The sequence below is a fragment of the Nerophis ophidion genome, linkage group LG21 (assembly GCF_033978795.1).
Source record: "Nerophis ophidion isolate RoL-2023_Sa linkage group LG21, RoL_Noph_v1.0, whole genome shotgun sequence".
Taxonomy (NCBI): domain Eukaryota; kingdom Metazoa; phylum Chordata; class Actinopteri; order Syngnathiformes; family Syngnathidae; genus Nerophis; species Nerophis ophidion.
This window is the reverse complement of record NC_084631.1, coordinates 6,631,175-6,651,684: the sequence shown is the minus strand read 5'-3', so window position 1 is coordinate 6,651,684 and position 20,510 is coordinate 6,631,175. Positions and strand designations below refer to the sequence as shown.

At 34.8% G+C, this 20,510-nt stretch overlaps 1 protein-coding gene and 1 long non-coding RNA gene across 2 annotated transcripts in view; one reads left to right on the top strand and one right to left on the bottom strand.

The window, feature by feature from the left end:
- Positions 1–3,631, top strand: part of LOC133539636 (uncharacterized) — a 148,309-nt gene extending 144,678 nt beyond the window's left edge. The window contains exon 4 of the long non-coding RNA XR_009803456.1: positions 3,547–3,631. This is a non-coding gene — a long non-coding RNA (uncharacterized LOC133539636). The remainder of the gene's footprint in view (positions 1–3,546) is intronic.
- ext1c (exostoses (multiple) 1c) overlaps positions 1–20,510 on the bottom strand; it is a 296,260-nt gene that overhangs the window by 219,111 nt on the left and 56,639 nt on the right. The gene's annotated exons all lie outside the window — the stretch shown is intronic.

Genomic DNA, 20,510 nt, shown 5'->3' with positions numbered 1-20,510 from the left:
AAACAAAGTACAATTCTGTTTTTAAGTCGGTCTGTCGTAACGTTTTTAGCATCCAATCGGATATTATTCTGAGGTATGTATTAGTGTTCCTAAAAATCGGATATACGGGAAAATTGCAATTTGGTCATGTTTTGACTTTTAAAAGAAAACGATAAGTCAAAAGTTGTGGGGGTTTTTTTACACTTCACGTTCATATTTGGCTGTTTGTTGCATTTTTGTTACTTGATTGTAAAATATGTTAAAGGAGAGGGGGTGTGATGTTTATATGTTGTCAATATTCAGTGTTTTATCGTTCATAGTTAATATTGTAAATCCCACATTCTTTATTTTAATGTACATTCTGGGTGTTTAAGTAAAAAAAAAAAAATCAGTTTTGTTTTTTTGTCATAACGTTTCTAGCATTCAATTAGATATTGAGGTTTTGTTAGTGTTCCTAAAAATCAGATATATCGGCCCCCAGACACATTTTTTTCTCTAAATTTGGACCCCTGAGTCAAAATAATTGCCTACGAGTCGAATGTGAAGAAATGCATAAAGAAGAAGAATTAGACTGAGGGGAGCAAAAAAATAACATTGGGATGTTAGCATTAAAATAGAAAATAGAGGAAAGGTCGAATTCAAACAACTCCACTTTCAAGTTATTGTATAGGAAGAAAAAAAGATGAGTGCGACATTGCATGTTTTTCCAAGATGTTATTTTTGCATTTTGGACAGCCGCGGTCCAGCAAAGGGAGTACAAACCTCTGTCAACACCGAACCCTTTTTTTTTTTTTTTTTTTTTGCTGGTTGATTTAGTGTTCTCCCTCAGTCGATTTTTGTTTTCGTGGCCGCAGAAGCATGCCTTCAGAACGTCAGATTAAACATCTCTCCCTGTTTGCTTTGTAGCGTGTGGTTAGAACAAGATCTCAATTTAAAAGCTGGAATGTTGGGACACATCAGACGGAGGACTTTTTTCTTACATATCTGGGTCTGCATGTTCCCTGCATTCAGCAAATACACGTGTTATTCTAACAATGAGAATTTAAATAGGATAGCAAAGACTAGTCCTTATTCATTCATGCATTATTTACAAACCCCAAAACCAGTGAAGTTGGCACGTTGTGTAAATGGTAAATAAAAATAGAATCCAAGGATTTGCAAATCCTTTTCAACTTATATTCAATTGAATAGACTGCAAAGACAAGATATTTAATGTTGCAAAAAATTGCAAAAAAGTTGCCACAGGGGCATTTTTACCACTGTGTTACATGGCCTTTCCTTTTAACAACACTCAGTTAACGTTTGGGAACCGAGGAGACCAATTTTTGAGGCTTTTTAGGTGTAATTATTTCTCATTCTTGCTTGTACGAGGTCTCCGTTGTGGTATTTTAGGCTTCATAATCCGTCACACATTTTCAAAAGGAGACAGGTCTGGTCTAAAGGTAGGCCAGTCTAGTACCCGCACTCTTTTACTATGAAGCTACGCTGTTGTAACATAGGACTTGGGATTGTCTTGCTGAAATAAGCAGGGGCGTCCATAGTAACGTTGCTCGGATGGCAACATATGTTGCTCCAAAACCTGTCTGTACCTTCCTGTATGTGATCTTGTCCTTTCAATCATGACCCAATAACTGATACCGTGTTTCCTTGAATTGCCGCCGGGTATATAATATGCGCCTGCCTAGAATTACTGCCGGGTCAAACTCGTTTCGCAAAATATTATTTTTATTAGCGCATGTCTAGAATTTCCGCCGGGTCAAACTCATTTTTTTTGTAATTTTACTCGACAAAAGTGACAATTTAATGAGAAAATGTACATTTTTTTTGGGCATTATAATAATAATCGGCATTTTTACTTGGCAAAATTATGACAAAAGTCATCACTTTATTAAAAAAAAAAAAAATCACAATTTTACAATAACAAAAAATGTCTAACATTGTGATAAAAGTCACAATTGTATATGACAAATGTCACAATTGTGCATAAAGTAATAATTTTACATAAAAAGTAATAATTTCACATTAAGTAATAATTTTACGGGAAAAACTTGGAATTTTGGCAGTATCGTAATAAAAGTCATCGTTTCACCCAACGCAAGTCAAAATTTTACAAGAGTAACTGAACATGTGTGCAATATTATGATGAGAGTTGGAATTTTACTCAGTTGCAATTTTCCAAGAAAAGCCGGGTCAAACTCGTCACGTCACGAGTGACACTTCCCCCGTCATCATTTTCAAAATAGAGGAGGCTGATTTCAATAACTTGAAATCGCATAAAGGGAAGTAGATTAAGAGCTATTCAGTAGAATTCAAGGTCCAAGCTATTGAATATGCTAAAAAGAACAGTAAGCAGCTATGCTTTATTAATATACCATAGCTGCGTGTGTCAAATATGAGTCATTAAAAGACTCCCGCCTCCTGGTGGTAGAGGGCGCTAGTGATCCTTCTTGCGACAACTCGGCTGCAGAAGAAGTGACAACAAGCAGCGATCGTTTATTTTTTCCTCTCGCTTGCACTTTTAACATGGGGGATGACATATCTAAAAGAAAACAGTTTTCTAAACTGGACTTTCAATCGAAGTAGGAGGTAATAAAGGAGACAGAGAGACTTTTAAAACTGAAGAAAGATAAGGAAGACTTCTATAGACAAGTTATCGATGCTTTTGATCAGAAGGAGATCCGCATGGACTTCAATTATAAGTAAACGTAAGACCATAATAACGTTTTTTTGTATCGAATGTGCTTTTCATGATGGTATCCTTACATCACACTCAAATTTGTAAGCGCAGGCCTAAATTTACCGCATGCTTTTGGTAAACGCCGGAGTGAGAAGAGGTTTTAAATTAATTAGCGCCCCGGCGGCAATTCAAGGAAATACGGTAATCTATATAACACATTTGTGCCATGGATCCCAAATTTTCAGCCGTTCATATCGCGGTGTGGTAGCCAGTAAACTGGGGTGTAGGACTATTTAACGAGTTACATCTGTTATGTAGTAGTTTGTGGGCCGTTTGGGGCTGCCTCAAACTGGGCGAGTTCAACGGCAATACGGCGTTTTCTGCTCAAACTCTCCCCGGTTTTAAATGCTACGCTCCAACTGTGCTAGAAGAAAAACAGACATCATCTGCAACCCAGCTGACAGTCACTTCCGAATGCGTCGTTTTGTGGGCGGTCTTATTTACGTGGCTCAGCTTCGACAGCGTCTTGTCCCCGTTATCTTTGTTGTAGCGGTGTAGCGTGCAAGGACGGGAGTGGAAGAAGTGTCAAAAGTTGGAGCTAACTGTTTTAATGACATTCAGACTTTACTTAAGTCAATAACGGAGCCGCATTTCCTCATCCGGAAACCACGATGCCGAAAATGTGTCCCATGAAAAAGTCTCTAATAACTAAAGTTCCTTGGGTGAATAATGTAAACTCACTATACCGGTATGTTTTAGCGCTTTCACGGAGAGTTTACAGACCGATATAAGTAAGAACTTTACACTACTTTACATTAGAAATGGCAACAGCTGAGGATGAACGTCACACAACAAAAAGATAGTCGATAAGCTTCTTCTTTTTCTTTAAGGTATGGACAAGGACTACAAAGGCGGACTCGCGCAATTTTTCAGGATTTATGCAGATCTCAAACACCGATCAGACGGTACCAGAAGGTAAGAAAAGTTGCTTCGGCACAATGTTGCAAAATAAAACGTCACATAATACAGTATGTCTTACCTTATATACACACCAAAATAATACTTTTATGTTGAAGCATAGTAGAATCCATCAAGCGGTGCTAGCTTACCAAAGTCGGACTAAAACATTTTGAAAGATTTATGTGTAATGTTTTTTTAATTTCAATGGAAAATATAAAATGTCATATTGCCATCATAGTGCAGTCTACACGTATCTCTTATGTTTGACTGCCATCTACTGGTCACACTCATTATACAACATGTACTAAATAAAATAGCTTCGAGCTCGGTAAGGAAAGCCAGAATTATTCTGTACATTAGGCGCACCGGATTATAGGGCACACAGTCGAGTTTTGAGGGGGAAAAAATATTTTTAGGTGCGCCTTATAGTCTGGAAAATACGGTACTTTTTTTTCCTTTAAATTATTTTCCCTAAAATAAGCATTAAGGTTTTGAAATATGTTTTATTCTATTACTTGAATAATGAAAGAAACTAATCAATACATCTGTGATTCTCAAACTGGGCTCCATCTAGTGCTATGTTAAAGAATCACATATTAAAGTACAGTGTTTTATGCTCCTATTCACTGTTTTACTGTTCAAACTGTAATTATCAGTGGACAAAAATATTAAATATTTGTTGAATAAAACCTCTGCTTGTTTTTAATGAATACTTTGGCCTACTATGCAACTGTTTTTAATCTCTTATGTAAGACTGCCATATACTGGTCACACTTGTCATTACGCCTTGTACCAAATAAAATTGCTTCGAGCTCGGTAAGGAAAGCCAGAATTATTCTGTACATTAGGCACACCGGGTTATAGGGCGCACAGTCCAGTTTTGAGGGGAAAAAAACATTTTTAAGTGCGCCTTATAGTCCGGAAAATATGGTACTTCTTTTCTTGCAATTATTTCCCCTAAATTAAGCATTAAGGTTATGAAATGTGTTTTATTCTATTACTTGCATAATGAAAGAAATTAATCAAAACATCTGTGATTCTCAAACTGGGCTCCATCTAGTGGTATGTTAAAGAATCACATATTAAAGTACAGTGTTTTATGCTCCTGTTCACTGTTTCACTGTTCAAACTGTAATTATCAGTGGACAAAAATATTAAATATTTGTTGAATAAAACCTCTGCTTGTTTTTAATGAATACTTTGGCCTACTATGCTACTGTTTTTTAATGTTGATTATTATCATATATGTTTTTTGAGGCGCTACTTGGTGAAAAAAAGCTTGAGAACCCCCGTGATAGATTACTGGAATACTAAAAGAATCCATATCCGCAGCCTTACTTAAGTCAAAGACTTTTATTTTTTTTTTTTTTTGCCACATTGTCAGGCCGTTTATGACTCGATATATACATCTGACGACACTACAAGAGAAAGATTGATGTGTGGGATCCACAAGTTTGAGCCGGGCCGGATTACAACAGAGAACAGTGTGTTCAACGCTTACAGAATATCACAAAGCCGACTCTCATTTCCAAGTATTCCAAAGAGGGACGTTAGAAACATACAACACACACACACACACACACACACACACACACACACACACTGATTATCATTTGGGATGGGGACCAAGTTTTTGATCACCACCCTTCCCACAGGTTGTGGAGGTATAAAAAAAATGTTGGTAAAATGGCCACTGCCCAGTTAGCTCATACTGGTCTTTAAATCTCTGGATTGATGAAGTAATGTCCTGATCATTCTTACTGGGGACTCCGGGGGAAAAGAGTTAATATTGTTCATGGGGACCAAATTTAAATAATTTTGCATGATTCACACAAATTGGTATGTGACTATTGAGGACCATTTGGCATACTTGCCAACCCTCTCGGATTTTCCTGGAGACTCCCGAAATTCAGCGCCTCTCCCGGGACAAATTTTCTCCCGAAAATCTCCCGAAATTCAGGCTGAGCTGGAGGCCACGCCCCATCCAGCTCCATGCGGACCTGAGTGAGGACAGGCTGTTTTGTTTTTTTTGTTTTTTAATTAAATCAGCATAAAAATACACTAGATACACTTTCCATTAGTGCATCAACCCCCCCAAAGAAAACCCCTCCCTCCCCCATTCACGCTCATCCACACCCACTCACACAAAAAAGGGTTGTTTTTTTCTGCTACCAAAATTCTGGTTCCCACAACATATGTAACACAGTCTGCAAGGGACACAGTCCCTGAAACACACATGTGTGTCGCCGCTCCACTAACACTATCATTAATTACTATTTTTAATATAATTGTTTTATATGATTTTACTTTCTTTTTTATCCAAGAAAATGTCAGTTTTTTCCTTTTTTTAATCTCATTTTATTTTATTTTTTAAAAATTACCTAGACAGCCTGTTTTCAAGTCCGCTTTCCCACAATATAACAGCGTGTCTGCCCAATGACGTTATAACTGTAGAATGATCGAGGGCGAATTCTTGGTTTCTTATGCGGGTTTATTGTTAGGCGGTTTCATTAACATCCTCCCAGCGTGGTTACAACACACAACAACAGCAGTCACATTTTCGTCTACCGTAAAGCAGTTCGTCTGCCGTAAACAGCAATGTTGTAACACTCTTAAACAGGAAAATACTGCCATCTACTGTACATGCACCACAACAACACCTGGCAACTTCAACCCTTTACTAATACCCTCCTCCATTCACATCCCATTTCCCGGATTGTTAATAACCTAATATAAATAATCGAATGTATACTTGTTTTTTACATTAAGTAATAATTTTACGAGAAAAAAGTAGAATTTCGGCGATATTATAATAAAAGTTGTAATTTTACTCAACGGAAGTCCAAATTTCACAAGAGAAACTGAACATTTGTGCAATATTATGATAAAAGTTGGAATTTTACTCAATGACAGTCGAAATTTTACAAGAACAATTTAAAATGTTGGAAATTTTATGAAGTCGTAATTTTACTCGACAAAAGTCACAATTTCATAAGAAAACTTAAGAAAATTTGGCAATATTATAATAATAACTAGGCAAATTTATGACAAAAGTCATAATTTGACTCAAAAAGTCACTATTTTACAAGAACAACAAAAATAATTGTAAAATTGTGATAAGTCAAAATTGTATGTGACAAATGTCACAATTGTGTATATACTTTTTATATATGTATATATATATATATATATATATATATATATACATATATATATATATATATATATATATATATATATATATATATATATATATATATATATATATACTAAAAATTGTACATTAGGTAATACATTTAAGAGAAAAACTTTAAATTTTGGCAGTAATATAATAAAAATTTAAATTTTTCTAAACGCAAGTCCAAATTTTTGTGCAATATTATGATGAAAGTTGGAATTTTACTCAATGACAGTCGTAATTTTACAAGAAAAGCCTAAAATCTTGAAAATTTAATGAAAAGAGTCGTAATTTTACTCGACAAAAGTCACAATTTTATAAGAAAACTTGAAAATATTTGGCAATATTATAATAATCAGAATTTTTACTTGGCAAAATTATGACGGAAGTCATTTTACTCATAAAAGTCACTATTTTATGACAAAAAAAAGTTTAAAATTGTGATAAAAGTCACAATTGTACATGACAAATGTCACAACTGTGCATAAAAAAGTAATAATTTTACATGAAAATTTGTAATTTTACATTAAGTAATAATTTTACGAGAAAAACTTGGAATTTCGGCAGTATTACAATAAAAGTTGTAATTTTACTCAACGCAAGTCCAAATTTTACAAGAGAAACTGAACATTTGTGCAATATTATGATAAAAGTTGGAATTTTACTCAATGACAGTCGAAATTTTACAAGAAAAATTTAAAATGTTGGAAATTTTATGAAGTTGTAATTTTACTCGACCAAAGTCACAATTTCATAAGAAAACTTAAGAAAATTTGGCAATATTATAATAATAACTAGGCAAATTTATGACAAAAGTCATAATTTGACTCAAAAAGTCACTATTTTACAAGAACAACAAAAATAATTGTAAAATTGTGATAAGTCAAAATTGTATGTGACAAATGTCACAATTGTGCATATACTTTTTATATATGTATATATATATATATATATATATATATATATACATATATATATATATATACTAAAAATTGTACGTTAGGTAATACATTTAAGAGAAAAACTTTACATTTTGGCAGTAATATAATAAAAATTGTAATTTTTCTGAACGCAAGTCCAAATTTTTGTGCAATATTATGATGAAAGTTGGAATTTCACTCTAACAGTCGTAATTTTATAAGAAAAGCCTAATATCTTGAAAATTTTATGAAAAGAGTCGTAATTTTACTCGACAAAAGTCATAATTTTATAAGAAAACTTGAAAAATTTTGGCAATATTATAATAATCAGAATTTTTACTTGGCAAAATTATGACAGAAGTCATTTTACTCATAAAAGTCACTATTTTACGACAAAAAAAAGTTTAAAATTGTGATAAAAGTCACAATTGTATATGACAAATGTCACAAATGTGCATAAAAAAAGTAATAATCTTACATGAAAATTAGTAATTTTACATTAAGTAAAATTATTACTTAATGTAAAATTACTAATTTTCATGTAAGATTATTACTTTTTTTATGCACAATTGTGACGAGAAAAACTTAGAGTTTCGGCAGTATTACAATGAAAGTTGTAATTTTACTCTACGCAAGTCCAAATTTTACAAGTGAAACTGAACATTTGTGCAATATTATGATAAAAGTTGGAATTTTACTCAATGACAGTCGAAATTTTACAAGAAAAATTTTAAATGTTGGAAATTTTATGAAGTCGTAATTTTACTCGACCAAAGTCACAATTTCATAAGAAAACTTAAGAAAATTTGGCAATATTATAATAATAACGAGGCAAATTTATGACAAAAGTCATACTTTTACTCAAAAAGTCACTATTTTACAAGAACAACAAAAATAATTGTAAAATTGTGATAAGTCAAAATTGTATGTGACAAATGTCACAATTGTGTATATACTTTATATATATATATATATATATATATATATATATATATATATATATATATATATATATATATATATATATATATATATATATATATACCAAAAATTGTCCATTAGGTAATACATTTAAGAGAAAAACTTTAAATGTTGGCAGTAATATAAGAAAAATTGTAATTTTTCCGAACGCAAGTCCAAATTTTTGTGCAATATTATGATGAAAGTTGGAATTTTACAAGAAAAGCCTAAAATCTTGAAAATTTAATGAAAAGAGTCATAATTTTACTCGACAAAAGTCACAATTTTATAAGAAAACTTGAAAAATTTTGGCAATATTATAATAATCAGAATTTTTACTTGGCAAAATTATGACAGAAGTCATTTTACTCATAAAAGTCACTATTTTACGACAAAAAAAAGTTTAAAATTGTGATAAAAGTCACAATTGTATATGACAAATGTCACAAATGTGCATAAAAAAAGTAATAATCTTACATGAAAATTAGTAATTTTACATTAAGTAAAATTATTACTTAATGTAAAATTACTAATTTTCATGTAAGATTATTACTTTTTTTATGCACAATTGTGACGAGAAAAACTTAGAGTTTCGGCAGTATTACAATGAAAGTTGTAATTTTACTCTACGCAAGTCCAAATTTTACAAGTGAAACTGAACATTTGTGCAATATTATGATAAAAGTTGGAATTTTACTCAATGACAGTCGAAATTTTACAAGAAAAATTTTAAATGTTGGAAATTTTATGAAGTCGTAATTTTACTCGACCAAAGTCACAATTTCATAAGAAAACTTAAGAAAATTTGGCAATATTATAATAATAACGAGGCAAATTTATGACAAAAGTCATAATTTTACTCAAAAAGTCACTATTTTACAAGAACAACAAAAATAATTGTAAAATTGTGATAAGTCAAAATTGTATGTGACAAATGTCACAATTGTGTATATACTTTTTATATATATATATATATATATATATATATATATATATATATATATATATATATATATATACCAAAAATTGTCCATTAGGTAATACATTTAAGAGAAAAACTTTAAATGTTGGCAGTAATATAAGAAAAATTGTAATTTTTCCGAACGCAAGTCCAAATTTTTGTGCAATATTATGATGAAAGTTGGAATTTTACAAGAAAAGCCTAAAATCTTGAAAATTTAATGAAAAGAGTCATAATTTTACTCGACAAAAGTCACAATTTTATAAGAAAACTTGAAAAATATTGGCAATATTATAATAATCTGAATTTTTACTTGGCAAAATTATGACAGAAGTCATTTTACTCATAAAAGTCACTATTTTACGACAAAAAAAAGTTTACAATTGTGATAAAAGTCACAATTGTAAATGACAAATGGCACAATTGTGCATAAAAAAGTAATAATTTTACATGAAAATTAGTAATTTTACATTAATTAATAATTTTACGAGAAAAACTTAGAATTTCGGCAGTATTACAATGAAAGTTGTAATTTTACTCAACGCAAGTCCAAATTTTACAAGGGAAGCTGAACATTTGTGCAATATTATGATAAAAGTTGGAATTTTACTCAATGACAGTCAAAATTTTACAAGAAAAATTTAAAATGTTGGAAATTTTATGAAGTCGTAATTTTACTCGACAAAAGTCACAATTTCATAAGAAAACTTAAGAAGATTTGGCAATATTATAATAATAACTAGGCAAATTTATGACAAAAGTCATAATTTTACTCAAAAAGTCACTATTTTAGAAGAACAACAAAAATAATTGTAAAATTGTGATAAGTCAAAATTGTATGTGACAAATGTCACAATTGTGTATATACTTTATATATATATATATATATATATATATATATATATATATATATATATATATATATACTAAAAATTGTACATTAGGTAATACATTTAAGAGAAAAACTTTAAATTTTGGCAGTAATATAATGAAAATTTAAATTTTTCTAAACGCAAGTCCAAATTTTTGTGCAATATTATGATGAAAGTTGGAATTTTACTCTAACAGTCGTAATTTTACAAGAAAAGCCTAAAATCTTGAAAATTTAATGAAAAGAGTCGTAATTTTACTCGACAAAAGTCACAATTTTATAAGAAAACTTGAAAAATGTTGGCAATATTATAATAATCAGAATTTTTACTTGGCAAAATTATGACAGAAGTCATTTTACTCATAAAAGTCACTATTTTACGACAAAAAAAAGTTTACAATTGTGATAAAAGTCACAATTGTATATGACAAATGGCACAATTGTGCATAAAAAAGTAATAATTTTACATGAAAATTAGTAATTTTACATTAATAATTTTACGAGAAAAACTTAGAATTTCGGCAGTATTACAATGAAAGTTGTAATTTTACTCAACGCAAGTCCAAATTTTACAAGGGAAGCTGAACATTTGTGCAATATTATGATAAAAGTTGGAATTTTACTCAATGACAGTCAAAATTTTACAAGAAAAATTTAAAATGTTGGAAATTTTATGAAGTCGTAATTTTACTCGACAAAAGTCACAATTTCATAAGAAAACTTAAGAAAATTTGGCAATATCATAATAATAATAACTAGGCAAATTTATGACAAGTCATCATTTTACTCAAAAAGTCACTATTTTACAAGAACAACAAAAATAGTTGTAAAATTGTGATATGTCAAAATTGTATGTGACAAATGTCACAATTGTGTGTATATATATATATTTTTTTTTTACATATACTAAAAATTGTACATAAGGTAATAAATTTACGAGAAAAACTTTGAATTTTGGCAGTAATATAATAAAAAAATTGTCATTTTTCTCAACGCAAGTCCAAATTTTACAAGAGAAACTAAACATGTATGCAATATTATGAAAGTTGGAAATTTACCCAATAACAGTCAAAATTTTTACAAGAAAAGCATAAAATCTTGAACATTTTATGAAAAGAGTCGTAATTTTACTCGACAAAAGTCACAATTTTATGAGAACTTTTTTTTGGGGGGGCAATATAATAATCGGAATTTTTACTTGGCAAAACTATGACAAAAGTCATCACTTTATTCAAAAAAAAAATTCACTATTTTACAATAACAAAACAATTTTAACATTGTGATTGTTTGACAAATGTCACAATTGTGCATAAAAAAAGTAATCATTTTACATAAAGAAGTAAAAATTGTACGAGGAAATATAGCAATATTGCAGAAACAGAAAAAATATGAGAAATTGTTCCCAATCTTTTAAGAAAAAAGTCAATCAATCAATCAATGTTTATTTATATAGCCCCAAATCACAAATGTCTCAAAGGACTGCACAAATCATTACGACTACAACATCCTCGGAAGAACCCACAAAAGGGCAAGGAAAACTCACACCCAGTGGGCAGGGAGAATTCACATCCAATGGGACGCCAGTGACAATGCTGACTATGAGAAACCTTGGAGAGGACCTCAGATGTGGGCAACCCCCCCCCCTCTAGGGGACCGAAAGCAGTGGATGTCGAGCGGGTCTAACATGATACTGTGAAAGTTCAATCCATAGTGGCTCCAAGACAGCAGCGAGAGTCCCGTCCACAGGAAACCATCTCAAGCGGATCAGCAGCGTAGAGATGTCCCCAAGTCGACACATTGTGAGAAAAAGACTGCCTTTAGTTACTATTTTTTGGAATTGTTTGTTTTTAATTGGTTTTTAATCTTTGTTATCTTCATTATTCCTTATTTTTTAAATTAATTTTAGCCGAAGGGGGGCGCATTTCAATATCTTACACGACCAGAGGGGGAGCACATCAAATTTTTACCCACACTTGTTATTTCATATGTTGACCAGAGGGGGAGCACTTTTAAAACTGACAGTCGATTTGAAAAACCCCTCCTTTTTGGGACCACCCTAATTTTGATACATTTCACCACCAGGAGGCGCAAATGAGACATCCTCCACTTGTTCACCTCCTCACATGGAAGGTACTTTTCCTTGTTGATGTCTCAAGAAGGGTAGAATTACAAGAACACACACACAAAGAGACCACATCGTCTTCTGAGGTACGATTTTTTTTTTTTTTTTTTTTTTACTCCCCCTAATTACAGTGGGCTGCCGCATTTCTCATTTGGGGTTGCCAGAAACTCTCAACTTGCACACATTCTCATGGACCACTGGCAGGTCATGACACACTGCATACACAAAAATACTCCGTACGCTTGCAGGATTGGTTTTCTTCTTACATGCAAATTATGGCTTTTATGTGTTTAGTTGAATACGACTGAGCAAGGCATGCACTTTAAAAGTGTTATGCCGCTTCTTGGCCGGCGTGGAAGAAGCCCCTTATGCATCTCCTTAATATGTCATTTGTTCCAGCTGCCACCCCCTTTACACACTCCTGCTCATTTGCATTCACTGTACATGTGATTTTCTTCACTTTGGTAGAGAATCCTCCAAAGTGAAGAAAACTAGGCCATTAGCGCTTTAAGCTCCCACCCCCCACCCCCCTTTTTTTTCTTTAAAACTAGAGTTCTCCATCTTTGTCACCCTCTTTCCTGCCCCGTTCTCGAATTGTGTCAAAGTTCCTCATTTCCCCCGTTTTTTGGGACATTTTTGGTCCTGCGGGCACAATGCATTTAACTTGCACTGTATCGCCAAAAGTATTTGGCCCCCTGCCTTGACTCACATATGAACTTGAAGTGCCATCCCATTCCTAATTCATAGCGTTCATTATGGTGTGGCTCAACCAAAGCTCCTCGTCCCAACCCCCAGATTGTAAATAGCGTATTTCCTTGAATTGCCGCCAGGGCGCTAATTATTTAAAAAAAAAACCTCTTCTCACTCCTCCGCTTACCAAAGGCATGCGGTAAAAGTAAGCATGCGCTAATTGTTTTAAAACCTATTCTCACTCCGGCACTTACCAAAGGCATGCAGTAAAAATTTGAATGTGATGTAAGCTTGACTTTAAATCCTACTGAATAGCTCTTAATCTTATTCACTTTATGCGATTTCAAATTACCGGGATTGAAATCAACCTTATTTTAAAACCTCTTCTCACTCCGGCACTTACCAAAGGCATGCAGTAAAAGTAAGCATACACTAATTGTTTTAAAACCTCTTCTCACTCCGACACTTACCAAAGGCATGCAGTAAAAGTAAGCATGCACTAATTGTTTTAAAATCTATTCTCACTCCGGCACTTACCAAAGGCATGCAGTAAAAAATTGAGTGTGATGTAAGCTTGGACCTTAAATCCTACTGAATAGCTCTTAATCTTCTTCCCTTTATGCGATTTCAAATTACCGGGATTGAAATCAACCTTATTTTAAAACCTCTTCTCACTCCGGCACTTACCAAAGGCGTGCAGTAAAAGTAAGCATGCACTAATTGTTTTAAAACCTATTCTCACTCCGGCACTTACCAAAGGCATGCGGTAAAAGTAAGCATGCGCTAATTAATTTAAAACCTCTTCTCACTCCGGCACTTACCAAAGGCATGCAGTAAAAATTTGAGTGTGATGTAAGCTTTGACTTTAAATCCTACTGAATAGCTCTTAATCTTATTCACTTTATGCGATTTCAAATTACCGGGATTGAAATCAACCTTATTTTAAAACCTCTTCTCACTCCGGCACTTACCAAAGGCATGCAGTAAATAAGCATGCACTAATTGTTTTAAAACCTCTTCTCACTCCGGCACTTACCAAAGGCATGCGGTAAAAGTAAGCATGAGCTAATTATTTTAAAACCTCTTCTCACTCCGGCACTTACCAAAGGCATGCAGTAAAAATTTGAGTGTGATATAAGCTTGGACCTTAAATCCTACTGAATAGCTCTTAATCTTTTTCCCTTTATGCGATTTCAAATTACCGGGAATGAAATCAACCTTATTTTAAAACCTCTTCTCACTCCGGCACTTACCAAAGGCATGCAGTAAAAGTAAGCATGCACTAATTGTTTTAAAACCTCTTCTCACTCCGGCACTTACCAAAGGCATGCGGTAAAAGTAAGCATGCGCTAATTATTTTAAAACCTCTTCTCACTCCGGCACTTACCAAAGGCATGCAGTAAAAATTTGAGTGTGATGTAAGCTTGGACCTTAAATCCTACTGAATAGCTCTTAATCTTCTTCCCTTTATGCGATTTCAAATTACCGGTATTGAAATCAGCCTTATTTTAAAACCTCTTCTCACTCCGGCACTTACCAAAGGCATGCAGTAAAAATTTGAGTGTGATATAAGCTTGGACCTTGAATCCTACTGAATAGCTCTTAATCTTTTTCCCTTTATGCGATTTCAAATTACCGGGATTGAGATCAACCTTATTTTCAAACCTCTTCTCACTCCTCCGCTTACCAAAGGCATGCAGTAAAAGTAAGCATGCACTAATTGTTTTAAAACCTCTTCTCACTCCGGCACTTACCAAAGGCATGCAGTAAAAGTAAGCATGCGCTAATTGTTTTAAAACCTCTTTTCGCTCCGGCACTTACCAAAGGCATGCAGTAAAAATTTGAATGTGATGTAAGCTTGGACTTTAAATCCTACTGAATAGCTCTTAATCTTATTCACTTTATGCGATTTCAAATTACCGGGATTGAAATCAACCTTATTTTAAAACCTCTTCTCACTCCGGCACTTACCAAAGGCATGCATCAAAAGTAAGCATGCACTAATTGTTTTAAAACCTCTTCTCACTCCGGCACTTACCAAAGGCATGCGGTAAAAGTAAGCATGCGCTAATTAATTTAAAACCTCTTCTCACTGCGGCACTTACCAAAGGCATGCAGTAAAAAATTGAGTGTGATGTAAGCTTGGACCTTAAATCCTACTGAATAGCTCTTAATCTTCTTCCCTTTATGCGATTTCAAATTACCGGTATTGAAATCAGCCTTATTTTAAAACCTCTTCTCACTCCGGCACTTACCAAAGGCATGCAGTAAAAATTTGCGTGTGATGTAAGCTTGGACCTTAAATCCTACTGAATAGCTCTTAATCTTCTTCCCTTTATGCGATTTCAAATTACCGGGATTGAAATCAGCCTTATTATAAAACCTCTTCTCACTCCGGCACTTACCAAAGGCATGCAGTAACAATTTGAGTGTGATGTAAGCTTGGACCTTAAATCTTACTGAATAGCTCTTAATCTTTTTCCCTTTATGCGATTTCAAATTACCGGTATTGAAATCAGCCTCGTCACGAGTTTGACCCGGCGGTAATTCACTGCGCCAATTCAAGGAAATACGGTAATATAAATAATTCAGTGTATATACTATGATGATTAACTTGTGTGATGATTGTATTATGCTGATAGTATATATTTGTACTTAACGTGGACCCCGACTTAAACAAGTTGAAAAATGTTCCACCATTCTTCCAAAAGCGCATTGGTGAGAAGGCCTGGCTCTCAGTCTCCGTTCTCGGGTGTTTGATAGGGTTCAGGTCAGGACTCTGTGCAGGCCAGTCAAGTTCATCCAAACCAGATTCTGTCATCCATGTCTTTATGGAGTGGATTTGTTGCACAAGTGGCATCCTGTGACCGTTTCATGCTGGAAATCACTTGTGAGAGTAGCCCATTTTTTCACAAATGTTAGTAGAAACAGTCTCCATGCTTAAATGCTTGCTTTTATACACCTGTGGCCAGGCCAAGTGATTAGGACACCTGATTGTTATCATTTCGACGACTGCCCAAATACTTTTGGCAATATAGTGTATCTTCTATTTTTCCTAGATTTCGCTACGCTCATCCATAATCTATAACAGGGGTGTTAAACTCATTTTTAGGAGTCGGGGGCTACGTGGTGATTAAATCACGGCACGATAACTTAAAAATAAAGACAACTTCAGATTGTTTTCTTTGTTTGAAAATAGAACATACACATTCTGAAAATGTACAAATATTAATGTTGTTGTTGTTTTACACTTGCTTAAACTTAACACTAAAGTACCGTATTTCCTTGAATATGGTATGCGCCTGCCCAGAATTACTGCCGGGTCAAACTCGTTTTGCAAAATAATTAGCGCATGTTTAGCATTACCGCCGGCTCAGGATTAACGCCGGGTCAAACTCGTTTCGCAAAATATTGTTTTTATTTGCGCATGTCTAGAATTTCCGCCGGGCCAAACTTGTTTCGCCAAATAATTAGCATATGCCTAGAATTTCCGCCGGGTCAAACTCGTCACGTCACGAGTGACACTTCACCTGTCATCATTTTCAAAATAGACGAGGCTGATTTCAATAATTTGAAATCGCATAAAGGGAAGAAGATTAAGAGCTATTCAGTAGGATTTAAGGTCCAAGCTATTGAATATGCTAAAAAGAACAGTAAGCAGCTATATTTTATTAATATACCGTAGCTGCGGGTGTCAAATATGAGTCATTAAAATACTCCTGCCTCCTGGTGGTAGAGGGCGCTAGTGATCCTTCTTGCGATTACTCGGCTGCAGAAGAAGTGACAACAAGCAGCGATCGTTTATTTTTTCCTCTCGCTTGCACTTTTAACATGGAGGATGACAAATCTAAAATAAAACAGTTTTCTAAACTGGACTTTCAATCGAAGCCGCAGGTAATAAAGGAAGATCTTCATTGAGACAGAGAGACTTTTAAAACTGAAGAAAGATAAGGAAGATTTCTACAAACGATGCTTTTGATCAGAAGGAGCTGCGCATGGACTTCATTTATAAGTAAAGGTAAGACCATAAAGTTGTTTTTTTTATTGAATGTGCTTTTCGTGATGGTATCCTTACATCACACTCAAATTTATAAGCGCAGGCCTAAATGTACCGCAGGCCTTTGGTAAGTGCCGGAGTGAGAAGAGGTTTTAAATGAATTATCGCCCTGGCGGCAATTCAAGGGAATACGGTAGCAAAAAAATGGTGAAAAGTCGAGGTTGAGGTACCACTGCATGGTCTATTGATTATTCAATGACTGCTACTCCGGCTCCTCGTCCCCGTGTGTACCTTTGCACCCACTTCCATGATCTTGTCCGGTTCTTCCAGGCTAATCTGCCGGCGGAGCATTAACCTGGTGCCACCTTATAAGAGCCTCAATAACTGTGACACAGACTTGCATGCCCAAGGAGCTCAGAGCAAGGAGAGCGATGACCAACAAATAACGGTCAAAACACAAGAATGCGCCCGTTTCTGTGTGGGCAGAAATATATTGTAACTAAGGCTAGGCGATATATCGAATATACTCCATATATCGCTTGCATGGTAGAGTTTTGACTTGGACATACAGATGTGGCGACCAACTGTATTTAGTGACGGTGGGTTTTTTTTTCAGGTGTTCCTGGGCCCGTGTGGCGGCGTTTCTGGATGTTGTTGATAAATGGCTTTCGCTTTGCAGAGTAGAGCTTTAACTTGCACTTACAGATGAAGCGACAAACTGTATCTAGTGACAGTAGTTTTCTGAAGTGTTCCTGAGCCCACGTGGTGATATCCTTTAGAGATTGATGTCGGTTTTTGATACAGTCAAGGTCATTCAAGGTTGGTTTCCGGCCATGCCGCTTACGTGGAGTGATTTCTCCAGATTCTCTGAACCTTTTGATGATATTATGGACCGTAGATGTTGAAATCCCTAAATTTCTTGCAATTGCACTTTGAGAAACGTTGTTCTTAAACCGTTTGACTATTTGCTCACGCAGTTGTGGACAAAGGGGTGTACCTCGCCCCATCCTTTCTTGTGAAAGACTGAGCATTTTTTGGGAAGCTGCTTTTATACCCAATCATGGCACCCACCTGTTCCCAATTTGCCTGCACACCTGTGGGATGTTCCAAATAAGTGTTTGATGAGCATTCCTCAGCTTTATCAGTATTTATTGCCACTTTTCCCAACTTCTTTGCCACGTGTTGCTGGCATCAAATTCTAAAGATAGTTTGAACATCAAATATGTTGTCTTTGTAGCATATTCAACTGAATATGGGTTGAAAATGATTTGCAAATCATTGTATTCTGTTTATATTTACATCTAACACAATTTCCCACCTCAGTAGAAGCATTTAAGTCTCACCTTAAAACTCATTTGTATACTCTAGCCTTTAAATAGACTCCCTTTTTAGACCAGTTGATCTGCCGTTTCTTTTCTTTTTCTTCTATGTCCCACTCTCCCTTGTGGAGGGGGTCCGGTCCGATCCGGTGGCCATGTACTGCTTGCCTGTGTATCGGCTGGGGACATCTCTGCGCTGCTGATCCGCCTCCGCTTGGGATGGTTTCCTGCTGGCTCCGCTGTGAACGGGACTCTCGCTGCTGTGTTGGATCCGCTTTGGACTGGACTCTCGCGACTGTGTTGGATCCATTGTGGATTGAACTTTCACAGTATCATGTTAGACCCGCTCGACATCCATTGCTTTCCTCCTCTCCAAGGTTCTCATAGTCATCATTGTCACCGACGTCCCACTGGGTGTGAGTTTTCCTTGCCCTTATGTGGGCCTACCGAGGATGTCGTAGTGGTTTGTGCAGCCCTTTGAGACACTAGTGATTTAGGGCTATATAAGTAAACATTGATTGATTGATTGATTGATTGATATGGAAACGGGGTTTGAACATTGACACCAATGCGGCCCCCCTTGGCACCTCACTGAGTCCCCCCGCCCCACTATTTGAGAACTACTGGGCAATAGGGACTACTTCTATTTCTGACTTTGTACTATTCCCCATTTATTCTTACTCCTCTTTGCACAGCAAAAAGAAAGAAAAACAAAACAATAGTTGACATCTCGGTCTTCACACTCCCTGCCTGAAATATTCACACCCTATTTAAATGTACCGAGTTCTACTTCTGCTCCCTGAGTCCCAACACTGCTGCTGTGTCTCAGTCACGGAATAAATGAGCTCATTCATAGAAAGCTGAGCAGTTCCACCAGTTTTGGTGCCCAGCCCCAATGTAAACAAGCATAAAGGAGTAGTGTACTTGGATCCGAAACAGTAACTCTAACTGCCGTTCCAGGCTAAATGGTGTTTGTACAGTAAGTCATATTGTAGGGTTTCAAACTGCCTTCGCCGGGTGTTTATTAAAGACGACACCTGAGAACCACTTTCAGGCTCCCGGTAGCTTTAATATGGGTCTACGAGGAAACCAGCTCAGGGGTTTTGATTTCGTCTTTTGAAATGTTTTACATTTTTGGCGGGGGGGGGAATTGACCTAAAAAAAAAAAATGCCTCTGCAAACATTCCGGGAATAAAAAATCACGCCTTAACACATCGAACCTTTGCTACAACGTTGTTCTGAAAGCCTACGACCAGAGGTGGGTAGAGTAGCCAGAAATTGTACTCAAGTAAGAGTACTGTTACTTTAGAGATGTATTACTCAAGTAAAAGTAAGGAGTAGTCACCCAAATATTTACTTGAGTAAAAGTAAAAAGTATGTTGTGAAAAAACTACTCAAGTACTGAGTAACTGATGAGTAACCTGTTTGTTTAATGACGGCAACAAGTAATGCACAAAAAACAAAAATAGCAATGAGCAAATTCAGAGCCAGGAATATCTCTTAAGCAACTAAAACAATAATATATATTAAATAATAGTATATTAAAATAAAATTTAAAAAATAAGGCAAATTGAGCCACAATAACTTAACAGCACCATAGGCTCAGTAGGCATTCATCGATTTGATTGATTGATTGATTGATTAAAACTTATATTAGTAGATTGCACAGTACAGTACATATTCCGTACAATTGACCACTAAATGGTAACACCCCAATAAGTTTTTCAACATTAATGAATTACTTAGTAAATGAAAGTCGAGGTGATCTAACTCATATATTCACATACATACATATCATTTATACACACACATATCATATATATATATGCATACATTTATATATACAGTATATAATTTATATATATTTATTTTGCCG